Genomic DNA, 12,858 nt, shown 5'->3' on the forward strand with positions numbered 1-12,858 from the left:
GACCGATATCTGAAGGTAGGGGAATCCTAAAAAGGCACTACCTATTAGAGAAATCAGTAACCCAGTGTTCCTAACGTGCAAACTACTATCCATTAAACTAGCCTTGTCCCACACAGCCACCCTTAATCTTCACCTTATCTAAAGGCCACCAGGGCCTACCCTCTCATTCGAAGACGATATCTCACAACTCCTGTTTTAGGAGGCCAAGCCCTCCTGTAGAATCATTCTCTTGGGTGATTTCAACCTAGGATTTAACGACCCTACAGACTCCCAAGCACTTGCATTAGCAAATTCTATAGAAGCCCTGGGCTTCACCCAGTGTATCCCGGAGCCCACCCATGACAAAGGCTGCACCTTCGACTGAAAGGAACATCAAGATATTAGCCGACATACCATGCCACTGGTCAGCCCACAATATGATCTTATTTTTTATCCCACTGCAGGAAGCCCCAACGCAGGTAACCCAAATACTCCCAGCCATTCTAACAAGAAAAGTCAATAACATTGCTCCTGCCACCATCCTTCAATTACTGAAGCCACTCGCAGCCTTTCAACCATCCACTTGCGATGTCGCAGCAATGGTTGACCTATACAACTACTAACCCCCATGTGGGTGCTTACTCGAAAGTCTCTGGTCGAGCCCCATATTGAGAAACTACAGAAACCAGAAGGCCACCAAAAGTGGTCATATGTGAGGGTTGAGCAAAAGCCCCGTACAATCAAACGACTTTGATTTGTGAATTGGCATGAAAGAAAGGAAAGCAAATCCTGCATTGTGAATAAAAGAAAGGGAACTGAATCCCGCATTGAGAATAAAAGAAAGGGACGTGAATCCTGCGACTATATGAAACATTGAGAAGAAATTGTAACGGCTATAGTGAACATTGGCAGCCAAGAGAGGTCTGAACCTGAACGAGGGAGATCCAGTGGTGAAGCCATTACCCAACAGCTGGCAGTCGAGAGCGATCCGAGCGAGAAAGGCCCAAGGAGTTAAGCTATCACCCAAAGTTTAAGGTGAAAAGAGTAAGAGACGCAAAGAAATATTAATTGAAAAAGGGTCAGCTCAGAAGAAGGGGATCCAGTGGTGAAGCCATCACCCTATCTGAACTTTGGATTACAATTGAGAAGGGTCAGCCAAGAAGAGGGGCACCAAGAGGTGACGTCGTCGCCTTATTGAAATTGTGAAAAAGGATACTAAGAACGGTCAGCCCAGAAGAGGGGGACCCAAGGGTTAAATTATCCCCCACATTGAACTTTGGAAACAAACTTTCATTTGTTAAAGGAACTTTTGTTTTATTGTTTAAACACATCAGGCCCGAAGGCAAGAGACTTTCAGAGGAAACCAGACTTGGCCATAGACAGTCCTGAAAACTGCTATTGGAACTGTTGTCTCGTGCTGTAGAAGTCCGAGACCATACTGTGTTACAAGATCCAAGCTCCAACCTTATCCTGTGTCTAAAACATGGGGAAGGGAGACCCAGGGTACTGCCTCCTGACTTTTCATTTGCGAACACTTCTTTCTTTCTTGAAACTTAACCACACACCCTTTGTATTCAATCTAAGTAATTGGCAATAGGTTTTCTTAGTATAGGCCTTATTACTTGACTTGACGCCACTAGGCTGCCTTGTTTTTATTCGATGGTCGACACTTGTCCCCATCTTAGATTTAGGTTTAGATTAGGTGTTTTTCCAACCTGCAAACCACTTTCAATAAACACCCTTGAACTGTGATCACGAATGTCTCTTACTTGTCACAATCCCCAGTGGCCCGACTCGCAGCGGCCTCAAAGATGCTACTTGGTGCACTAACATCAAACATGCCCTTCTGGACAAGATATCCTCTCTCTCCAAATAAAAATATCAGCAAAGAAAACTAAACATTTGACCAATGAAACACTCCTAGCTCAAACCTTGGTGCTCCATGACCATTGTATCCAGCCATTTGAATTCTCCCGAGTCTCCGACCTGGAAGTTAACTCAATCATCCAAGGCCTAAAACCTTCCAGATGTCAAGCCGACACTTGCCCAGCCCCCGTCATCAAAGACCGCACCACCGAGCTAGCCCCTGTTCATTGCCCTGGTCATCAACACTTCATTTACCACCAGCACGGTGCCCACTAACTTAAAAAACACCTAGGTCCTCCCTTTCCTCAAATAGCCAACACTCAACCCTAGCATCCCCACGAACTACCGTCCGATCACTACTGTCCCCTTCCTTCTTAAAATACTGGACATAGCAGCGTACTTCCAGATATAAAATTACCTGGAAAAGAACAAACTTCCAGGACAGTGCCAATCTTGCTTCCATCCTGGCCACGGAACTGAATCCGTTCTCCTCGATCTAAAAATACAAATAGATGAATTCAAAGATAACAGTAAAGTAGCTCTCCTCCTCGTGCTTGACCTTTCAGCTGCCTTCGATCTAGTAGATCACAAATGCCTCTGCCTTCAACTTGCCTCAGCGGCCCATTTCTCTCCCAAGACAATAGCATGGATTGAACCATTCCGGGCTAACAGGACCATGAGCCTTCTCGGCATCGGCACTGCCTGCCCCAGTCCCATGTGGTGTCCCCCAAGGTTCTTGTGTCTCACCCACGCTACACAACATATACACAAAGCCACTCTTCAACATCCTCGACTAAATAGGTATCTTCTACACTAACTATGCGGATGACACCCAAATCCTTACCCCTCATTCTTCCAAAACTAACTTACTGAACACAATCTGTACAGCATGTTTGCCTCAAGATGAGACACTTCCAGCTCCACCTGGCGCTCAATTGAGATCAGGAGATGGGGTCTCAATCGGACAGGATACCAATACAACTGCTCCTACTGCCAGATATTCGCTGGTGGATGATGGATGGCAATGTTTCAGTGGGAGCCCCCCTCACCCGACCCAAACCTACCCTAACCTACCCTTGTGTTGACGACAGACTCCTCTCTTTTGCGCTGGGCAGCTTTTCTGGAGGGCTACACGTTTCATGGCACATGGTCCAGGACGGAAGCCTGCTGCATATCGATCTGTTCGAGCTCAGGGCTGTGGGCCTGGCCCTCAATGCGTTTTTGCCCCTCATCAGGGACAGGCATGTTCTGGTCAGGATGGACAATTCTACTACAATGTTTTCTCTAGACAAGCATGGTGGCACCTCGTCCCCCCCCTACTCTGCATGGAGGCGGTATCGATCTGGGAATTCAGCAGTTCACCTCCCGGGAGACAGCAATGCAGAAGCAGACCAGTGGAGCCGCTTGGGTTTCAACACCTACGAGTGGGAGTTGCACGCCAACTCGTTGCTACCCCTGTTCCAGCGTTGGGGGTTCGCAGAACTGGATTTGTTTGCATCCCCTCTGAATTCCAAGTGCTCCCAGTTTGCTTCATGGGCAGGACAGGGTCGGAGGTCTCTGGGAGACGCCTTCCAGATCTGGTGGTGCGGCCGCAGGTGTTATGAATTCCCACCCCACCAATGGACACTCTGCGAATTTCGGGCTTCGGTGGGTTGCTGTCTCATCCTGATTGCCCCCCACTGGCCTTCGAGATCCTAGTTTTCAGATCTGCTGCAGTTGTGCTCCCAGGGTCCCGTCCACCTTCCGATCTTCAGCAGGGGCTTCCTGATGCAGCAGGGCGGGGCAGTGGAACATCCTGACCCTGCCAAGCTGGCCCTGGAAGCCTGGTTCCGAACTAGCTGAGGCTTCAGCATGCTAAATCTTCGGATGACAACTGGGACATCGTTCAGCAGGCCAGGGGGCCCTCAACTCGGTCCCAGTATAAGAGCAAATGGACTAGGTTCTTCCATTGGGCTTGTAACAAAGGTCTGAACCCTGTCACCTGTCGTCTGGATGAAGTACTGGCTTTTGCAGCACACCTGGCTCGCTCTGGAGTCCAGGTGGATACTTGCCGCACTTACTTGGCAGCCATTGGGGCTTACAAGAATTCCCTGAGCATGATTTTTTCGGTTGCCAACCCGGTGTTTAAGGCCCACCTTAAGGGGTTATCTAGGCTTTTTCCTTTGGTGCATAGGCTGCACCCGGTCTGCGACCTCAATGTGGTTCTTGGAGCTTTGCAGCGCAGGCCTTTCGAGGCGATGGCCTCTGTAGACATCCACTTGGTGACACTAAAAACAGTTCTATTGGTGGCTCTCCTCTCTGCGCACAGGGTTAGTGAGCTGCAGGCGTTGTGTTCTTGCAAGCCCTTCACCACGTTACACGACGACTAGGTCATCTTGCACACTCAACCAAACTCTTTGCCCAAGGTGGTCTCTCCATTTCATCTGAATCAAGAGATCTGCCTGCCGGTTTTCTTCCCGAACCCGCAGTCAGAGGCAGAGAGGACCCTACATTCCTTGGACCCTGCAGTCAGAGGCAGAGTGGGCACTACATTCCTTGGACCTCAAGAGTGTCCTCAAGTTTCATCTCTCGCAGACAAAATCCTTCTGGAAGTCTGACGCATTGTGACATTTGGGGGCTTCTCCCCCGGCTCTCAGCCTTTCAAGGCTTCCATCACCCGTTGGATGGTTCAGGTAATTTCGGAGGCGTACAAGGCCATAGACAAACCTATTCCAGAGGGGATTCATGCCCATGTGGTCAGAGCTAAGGCAACGTCTGTCGTGTTTCAGAGACTTGCTTCTTGGGATTTCATCAGCAAAGCAGCTACTTGGGCCACCCTGTCGGCCTTCTGTAAGCACTACTCACTGGACACTAGCTCCAGGCATGATGCAGAGGTTGATCGGGTGAATCTGAAGAACCTTTTTGCTTCGTCCTAGATATGAGGCAGGCTATCACAGCTCCACCCTATGTTCTTGTTCGGTGGAATCACCCACAAGGATGGAGGAAAGGACATATGAATACTCTAGTCACTACGGTGAGTAACTTTAATTATTTTAGCATAGAAAAGTCCTAAATTGGAGCATAAAAAAGTGCTTCTCTTCCAAAAGAGTAAGTTCCCTCAACCTTTTTGGTTATGTGGAAAGCAAACCGCTCCTTTGTGACAAACCAGGGGCGACGTAAGAGGGAAATAAAATGGGATGCCCATAGAATATAAGGATGGACTATAGAAGACAGGTTTGGGTGATGACAATTAAGAAGGTGGCCGAACAGGAGATTGGAGAGAAAAAAGGACTGATTCCACCCAGAAGGAGAAGACTGGTCCATTAAGAGGGGGAGAAGCCAGAGCAGCCCATAGAAAGATGCCCAGTCTGTGCAGCCGAATTTACTTCCTAGCTAACCACCAGAATTGAGGGAATGATGCCTACCTGAGAGGCTATCCCAAAATTGTCCTACATTGATCAGGGTCAAATCTGGGAAGGGAAAGGTATTGGGAATGCAAAGAGGGTGTACTTTAAAAACCGGAAAACCAGTTTTGATAAATGTATGTCCTGTGTTACCGCATTTATATATTAATGCAAAGTGAGGTATTGTTCTTTTAGGCCAATTCCACTTTGCAATAAAAAAGGAAATTCGAAACTTGAAAAAATTTCAGCTGTCCCTTTAAAGTGGGATTGCCTTTGTAAAGCTAACTATTATTTCCAAATATAGTTAGTGGTTCAAACTGGTGTTGTGTCACAGTGGGTTATAGTGCAAAGCTAATACCTATCGCCTGGGATGATATGCTTTGATGAATGCAGTCCAAGCCATAGTATAGTCTGGATGTGTGGGCAATGAAATGTATGTTGAAAGAATACTTCTATTAATAAAGAACCATGCCCGTCATTGCCTAGGCGTAGTTTCGGAAGGAATAGGGTTGTCAGCTAAATATCTGTAACTGGAGATTAGTATAACTCCAGTCCTGAAATATAAAGGGACTGAAAACCTTAAATTAGGGGTGCACAATTTTGCCAGAGGGCCGTGTGTACCTTCCATGCTGTCTTCAGTTGGCTGAACTGTAAATGTGGGTGGGGGAGTGGTTCGGGAGGGAGCCACGGGCAGCTTTTAGGATGATCGACTTGTATTAAATACTTGTAAAAAGAATACGTATTTTGAAGCGTACTTGGCTTTATTTCTAATTCAAACTTCATTGTTCTGTACACATTTTGCATATCATTTCTTTGTTTCATACCACCATCCAAACAGCATGTCCCTGGTCCCACCTCTCCATCAAAAGGCATAGCCCTGATCCCTCTATCCCCACCACCCTCCACCAAATTCCCTGTGGCTGGTCCCCCAACAAAGAGCATGGCCCGGCTCCTCTTTCCACAAAACTCAATAACCAGCAAAAGGCCTGTTCCTGGATCCCACACAAAACCGCAATGTCTTGGTCCACCTATCGCACCACCCAAGCACCCCATAACCCAACAAATGGCGTGTCCCGGGCCCCTAAACCCCAACTAAACAGCATAGCCCTGGGCCACCTACTCACCCCCCCTTTCCCCTGACCCACCACCAAATGCCATTACAGCTGGTTCCCCAACCCCACCAAGAAGCATGTACCTGGTCCCCCAACCAAACTGCATGTCCCTGGTCCCCCCACCAATCAGTATGGCCCTGGCCGCCCTCCTCAACCTACCCCCCTACCTCCGCCACACCAAACGGCATAGTCCTGGTCCACCTATCCCTCACCCACCCTCCCTCTTCCCCCTCCCCCCCAGGTCTCCCTCTTCCCCCCCCATCCTCTTCCTATTCCCCCCATCCTCTTCCATGCCCCACCCCACATAAAATAGCATGGCCCTGGTCCACCTAACTCTTCCACCACCCCCACGAAACATAATGGCCCTGGTACCCCTATTTCCCCCACTCCCCACCAAATGGCATTTACCTTGTCCCCCAACCAAACAGCATGTCCCTTCTCCCTCCCACCAAATGGCAAGAACCTGCCCTCCCCCAGACTCTGCATGTCCCTGCCCCCACCCCTCACCAAAGAGCATATCTGTCCCCCACTCACCAAGCGGCATGCCCCCCCCGTTCTCCCCACCAAACAGCATGCCTCCCTCACACTCCAATGACAGAAGGAAGGCCAAGACTTACTGGGTTGGCAGGCGGCAGGGCAGACAAGCGGGAGAACAAGCTTTCCAAGGTGGGTGGGTGCACAGAGGTCGGGCATCATCAGGAGCTTCTCGGGCAGGCTTCTTCTGTAGCTGGCATGGCTAAGCTGAAATGACTTCCGGCAACCACCATTATTAGCCACGCCAGCTACAGTGCTGGCCCTCTTTTGGTCCAGCACATGCACTGTGTGGCTCGTAAGACGTCTGGCCACTTAGTGCATGCACTGAGCCAATAGAGGACCAGTATTGTTCCCAGCGTTTTAGACTTTCCTAATAGATGGTGGCCCGTTTTTGCTTGTCGACCGCCCTCCATTAGGAAGGTCTTTAACCCACGGTGGGCTACCAAGCCAGTCATAGCGGGCCGTAAATTGGGCACCCCTGCCTTACATGTTGGCCCCTTTTAAAACTGTTAATGTTTCTGGATAGTACGGAATCCATTCATGTGCAAGGAAAACCATACACAAACCCACGCATATAAATGAAAGAACAAATCCTGGCTTACTGAAAGTTGCATATACATATGTATAGAGAACTGCACCCACACATGCAGGAAACCTAGTGTGCATGGGGGTACAGAACTGAAAATGTAGATTCCATAGGACAGCATTTGTGAATGCAAACTTACATGATCCAATGCAAACATGTTTCCTTGCATGTCAAATGGCCTCTGCATAGGTAACACATTTACCATCTTCCATGTACACAGGGGAGTTGGCGCATAGCCATTTCTGAACGCGAGTGATGTCAATTTCATACTTGTCTTGATGTCAGAGAAAATCAAAAGATTTAACCTTATTTGTCAGTAATGTTCATAGAATAACCCAGGCTAAGTAGAATGTTTGAATGTTCAGCATGTATTAGAATATAGCACATTTATATGGAGGGTGCTGTGATTGAAGGTGGATGCCTTTGTGGACTTATAATAGTGAGATTCATATAAGCAGGTAACATTTAGTGTTGTCTAATGTTATACATCCCATATTGTATTGGGCACCAGGGTAAAGCTGGAGACCCAGTTGTCTAAAATGTACCTATTTATTTAAAAATAAATTTCGATGTTTGAATACCTCACTGTCCTTTGCCCTGATTTTTGGGGTAGAATTGTGTAAATGGGATACCTGAGAGTGGCGCATCATGTGTTTGGGAACCTAGCCAAATAATATAACATGAAATACACTACAACATCTTGGTGACAACGCGTTTAAATTCATCGAACAACCTTTGATTGTTTTGCATGCATTTTTCAACATGTTGTGTTGAGACTGGTTCATGAACATAAAATTGATCAACTTGTTCCTTCTAAGCCCTCCAATAGTCTACATTCATGAATTGGAACATCAACTGCTTCAGGTTTTGGAATATCTCTTTAATATTCCTGAGTCCTTGGGAAGAGGACTATTCTTTTTGGGTGCAATATTTTAACAGATTCAACCAAGTACAGTAATATGGCAAAACATTTCCGGCAAGTAAAGCATGTCTTCACCACTGATCTGGGGATAGCTGGCAAGAGGACAAACAGTGTGGGTGGATAGCAAAATACCGATAACACTTACCAAGTAGTCAGTTGTGTTCTTCCTGCAGTGGCGTCATAGTTGCAAATATCCTACCTCTTCTTGGTATGTAGGAGTCGTGGGCTGAACCAGGACATTTTGTATAACATTAAATATAGACTACCGACCGGCAAGCAGCAACCAAAAACGCTGGCTGAAAAGAGAGGCACACGATGGTCTGAGCTGATGGTGTCACGTGACACTTTCCAAGCAGGTTTCTGAAAAAATTCCGGAACAACAGCTAACATCATGCTGATCAGCATCTTAGAAAATAAAACTGAGGAAGGGACTTCAAGGGTGTACCTGGCGTTCATAGACCTCACCCAGGCCTTTGACAAAGTGGACAGATCCTTGATATGGGCAAAACTGCAGGCTGGAAACTGTCAAAAAAAGAATCCTCAAACCAATAAAGGCATTCTATTATGCAACCTCAATGAGGGTGAAACTTAACAAAAATGGGCTCCTCTCGGACGGAATAACGACGAATAGAGGGGTAAAGCAAGAGTGTCCTCTGGCTCCAGCACTGTTTATAGGTTTTATAGGGGACTACAAAGATTCAACCTCCTCCACCAGAGCATTTCCACCAAAGATTGGAGGAAAGCTAGTCCCCCGAATACTATATGCGGACGACATCACTCTGCTAGATCAAACACTGATCGTCTTACAACGCCAACTATCAAACCTGGCAGATTATATTGGATGGTACAAGCTGGAAATTATCAAAAAGAAAACGAAGATTAGGATCATAGAGAGAAAGGCAAAAAGATCTAACTCATTGCATTGGCATCTGGAAAATGTCGAAATAGAAACAGTCGCCAAATTCAAATACTTGGGAGTATGCTTGACAGTTCGCGATCAGAATTAAGCAGGCAAAGATACATCTGGGCTAAAGCCCACTCCCTGACGACACACGCTTGACTGGTGGACAAGAAATTTGGCTGTTTTTCTGTGATGCCTGTAATCAAGTTTTACAAAGCAAAAGTCGTCCCTTCCCTGATCTACGACGCTGAGGCTGTGTCAATGATACCAGAAGAAATCTGGCAGAATTGAGGGCTACTTTTGGAGAGCAGTGATGTCCTTCCCTAAATCAACTCTGATGCCGGTGATAAGGAGAGAGTTCGGCCTTATTTTGCTAAAGGCAATAGTTGAAAACAGTAGCATGTCACTGTTTAGGAAAACCTTGCTACCGGACGCCCCGACCCTATATAAACTGATAAGCAAAGAGACGGAGGAGGGTGGTTCAAAAATGATACCAACATGGGCTTCTAGAAAAAAAGTCCGACTAAATCTAATCGCCCGCACAGAGGACGATTTGATCAGAAATCTTCTGAGTCAAAAAGAAATTAGAGGAGATAGACTGGATTTAAACGCTCGAGAAGGCCTGGAAGAACACACTTTTAAGCTACCTGCCATCACACGCAATGAAATTGAATGACTCTGGAAATTTACAAAAGATTCCCCAACAGATCTTTAAGGCAGACCTTTCTGAGAGCGAGACTAAACATGTTGCCGACTAATGACATTCTCCACATAAGAGGACTCTCGAGCTCCAACATCTGCAGGCTCTGCAAAAAGGCAGAGCAGATTGAATCAGTGTGTCATTTACTAATGTCTTGTCCCGTGCTACAAGAAACGAGACTTGCACACCTCTCATCAGCCCTAGATGAATTCTCCCTCCAAGAGGAAGATGCATAGTGGCCGCGTTTGATAAGTGGACAAAAAACTGCATGGTCGATTGCCACTGCAAAAATCCTACAAATCGCTCTAAAACAGATCGAAACACAGTCAACAAGAGGCAGCTGCAACGGAATAACAAGTTCAAAGGACAGCCTTGAAAACCTCGAATTTGTCTTGTAAAACCAAGTATTCTTGGTAAACACGAGTAAATAAAAACAAAATAAAAAAATAATATAATGAGGTCAGCTCAGCATATTATTTGGACGTCCATTGAGCAATGCTGTTTCCATTGCGAATATGTGTTCTTGCGTTAGAGAGAGAGATCAATTGCCCATATAACATTAAGTAAATGTGTCTATTTGTAAAATACAACTTTAATGGTATTCAGTACAGCAGGCCCATTTTGGAAGGCAATGTATTTACGAGCATCATTCAGATTCCAAGCCAACAAGCCAACATCTACTGAAGTCCATTAGAAACAAGCATTGGCAAAGCCAACAGTTTTGGCTTGGCTATAAGTACTAGGCATTTGCAGGGTACTACCATTGGATGCCCAGGTACTTGCACTATTTTACCCCGACTAACATCAATGGCCATTAATAATACTATGGCTGTGCTTGGCAAGTGCCTTTCCCATGCCTACACAAAAACCCAAACTGCGGCATTGCCAATTCTTGTTTCTTATTATGGGCACTGCTTATTGGGTAAAGATGGCCTTGTGGGAGGGCTTGAGATCTTAATAAACCACTGCCTGAAACATACAAAGATGGTGAAATTCTAAAACGTAAAATGAATTTGCGTTCCTTGGAGACTCAACAGGTGTAAAGGGTATGTACTGGACTGCATGGAAGGAGAAATACTGAACCCCCAATGGAAATTGGTTTACCTTCTACTGGCATTGTGTGATGATTGAACACTTTCCATTTGTGTTCAGTTTTAGAATGCAATAACTGGGGTTAAGAGATGCACTCTCTCCTTCCAGACCTAATAATGCACTATGTCCTGTAGAGAACACAGGTCATGGGTGAAAGCACTACGAGCAAAACAAAATTGTGCGCATGTTAACACTGCTTTCATTTCCATTTCTGTAGCGATTGGTTTGATGTCTGATGAGCGCAGAAACTGTTAATAGGGAATGGCGTCCATGGCCACGATGTGATGAAATGCAGAGCCAAACATAATGAGCTTCAAACTTGCTTTCCACATTTCTTTTCTGTCAGCCCTAGCTGCCAAAATGCGTTGCCTCGGAGCACATCAAACCAAAAACGACCCATGTTGAAGCTTAGTCTGCTCGGAGCTTCATAAGTATCCGCCTGTGCTCTCCCTGAATCCCTGCTCAACTGTGACCATGGTGGCTAGGGCCGTAGTCCTGCCTGCCTGCGTACCGCACCCCCCTGCTCTGTGCATCCGGGTTCGGGTGCCGTGGGCAGTGGCAGGTCGGGGTGGTTTCCCAGCTCTTAATTTATCCTATCAAGATGTGTAAAGTCGTGTCCCTAAAGAGGCAGAGCGCACTGTACTGGGCTTGAAGCTCGGAGAGCGCCGCGACAGGTACTGCCACTATCTGGTACAAACATGGATTTAACTTCAGTCAAAAGAACTTTGCGTTCTGGGATTTGCGATTTCGATTGTCCCCCCACAGGGCACAAGTTGAGGGTACCCTTTAGTGCCTGGCATCCTGTGTTTTTGTGGACATGCGCTAAAAGGTAAACCGTGCAGTGTGTACTGCGCTGTCGGAGCTGAATTTGAACACACCCCTTAAGGTTTCAACAGTCGGAAAGGTATGTACTAGACATCAGAACCAGGGGCGTTGCTAGGGGGGGGGGGCTAAAGGGGCTATAGTCCCTGATCATTTGGTTGTAGCCCCGGATAGAATCTCAGGAGCTACAGCCAAAAGACTAGCTAGCCCCCAGTCCCAACTGTTCCGAAATCAGCATAGCCCCGGGTCTTTTCCAGACCTAGCAACTTCCCTGATCAGAACATGCGCAAAAACTGTGTTCAATGCGAGGCTTGTGGTATGCCCGCACTGTTTTGATGTAGCAATTACCAATTGTCTCTATTGCTCTGTTGGATTTTAAATACCTGGTAACTGTTTAAGGGAGCTGGCTAGCAGTGATAAAAACAGCTTGGGCTAGCACGCTGGAAACACATGAGATAGAATGAGATTTGGTGAAAGAAAATGGCTGCCGTGTGGCTAAAAAGCCCATACCTGAGAGGCAATCACATAATAGTGACATCACTAGGAAACTACAGACCCAATCGGGTACTCCTTACATAAAAAAAACATTAGACCAATCCCTCACAAGTCACTAGATGTATATTTTCAGAGCCCTTTTCAACCAAAATGTAACTATTACACTTCCTTGTTTTTGTTACTGGAAATGTGTAACATAAATTGAAAGCTGCAGTAAATATATTTTAAAGCATCAATCAAGTCAAATAACTTTTCAATAACATTAACAGGAAGCGGCTGCCATTTTGAAAGTATAAATGACTGACAAATTCACCACACGGTACAAATTCAGCCAAATAGTGCAAAAGGTGTTGTAGTTGGAGGGAAAATGGGTGGGAACGGCGGGAGGAAAATCCTATAGATTTCACTTAGCAATGGGTGTTAAATGGGTGGGACGCATAGCCAAACTACATAAATCCATCCTCAT

At 46.4% G+C, this 12,858-nt stretch overlaps 1 protein-coding gene across 1 annotated transcript in view; it reads left to right on the plus strand.

Moving 5' to 3' along the window:
• TXNRD2 (thioredoxin reductase 2) overlaps positions 1–12,858 on the plus strand; it is a 1,379,521-nt gene that overhangs the window by 1,146,616 nt on the left and 220,047 nt on the right. The window lies entirely within an intron of this gene.

The sequence above is a fragment of the Ambystoma mexicanum genome, chromosome 10 (assembly GCF_040938575.1).
Source record: "Ambystoma mexicanum isolate Mex_15411 chromosome 10, UKY_AmexF1_1, whole genome shotgun sequence".
Taxonomy (NCBI): Eukaryota; Metazoa; Chordata; class Amphibia; order Caudata; family Ambystomatidae; genus Ambystoma; species Ambystoma mexicanum.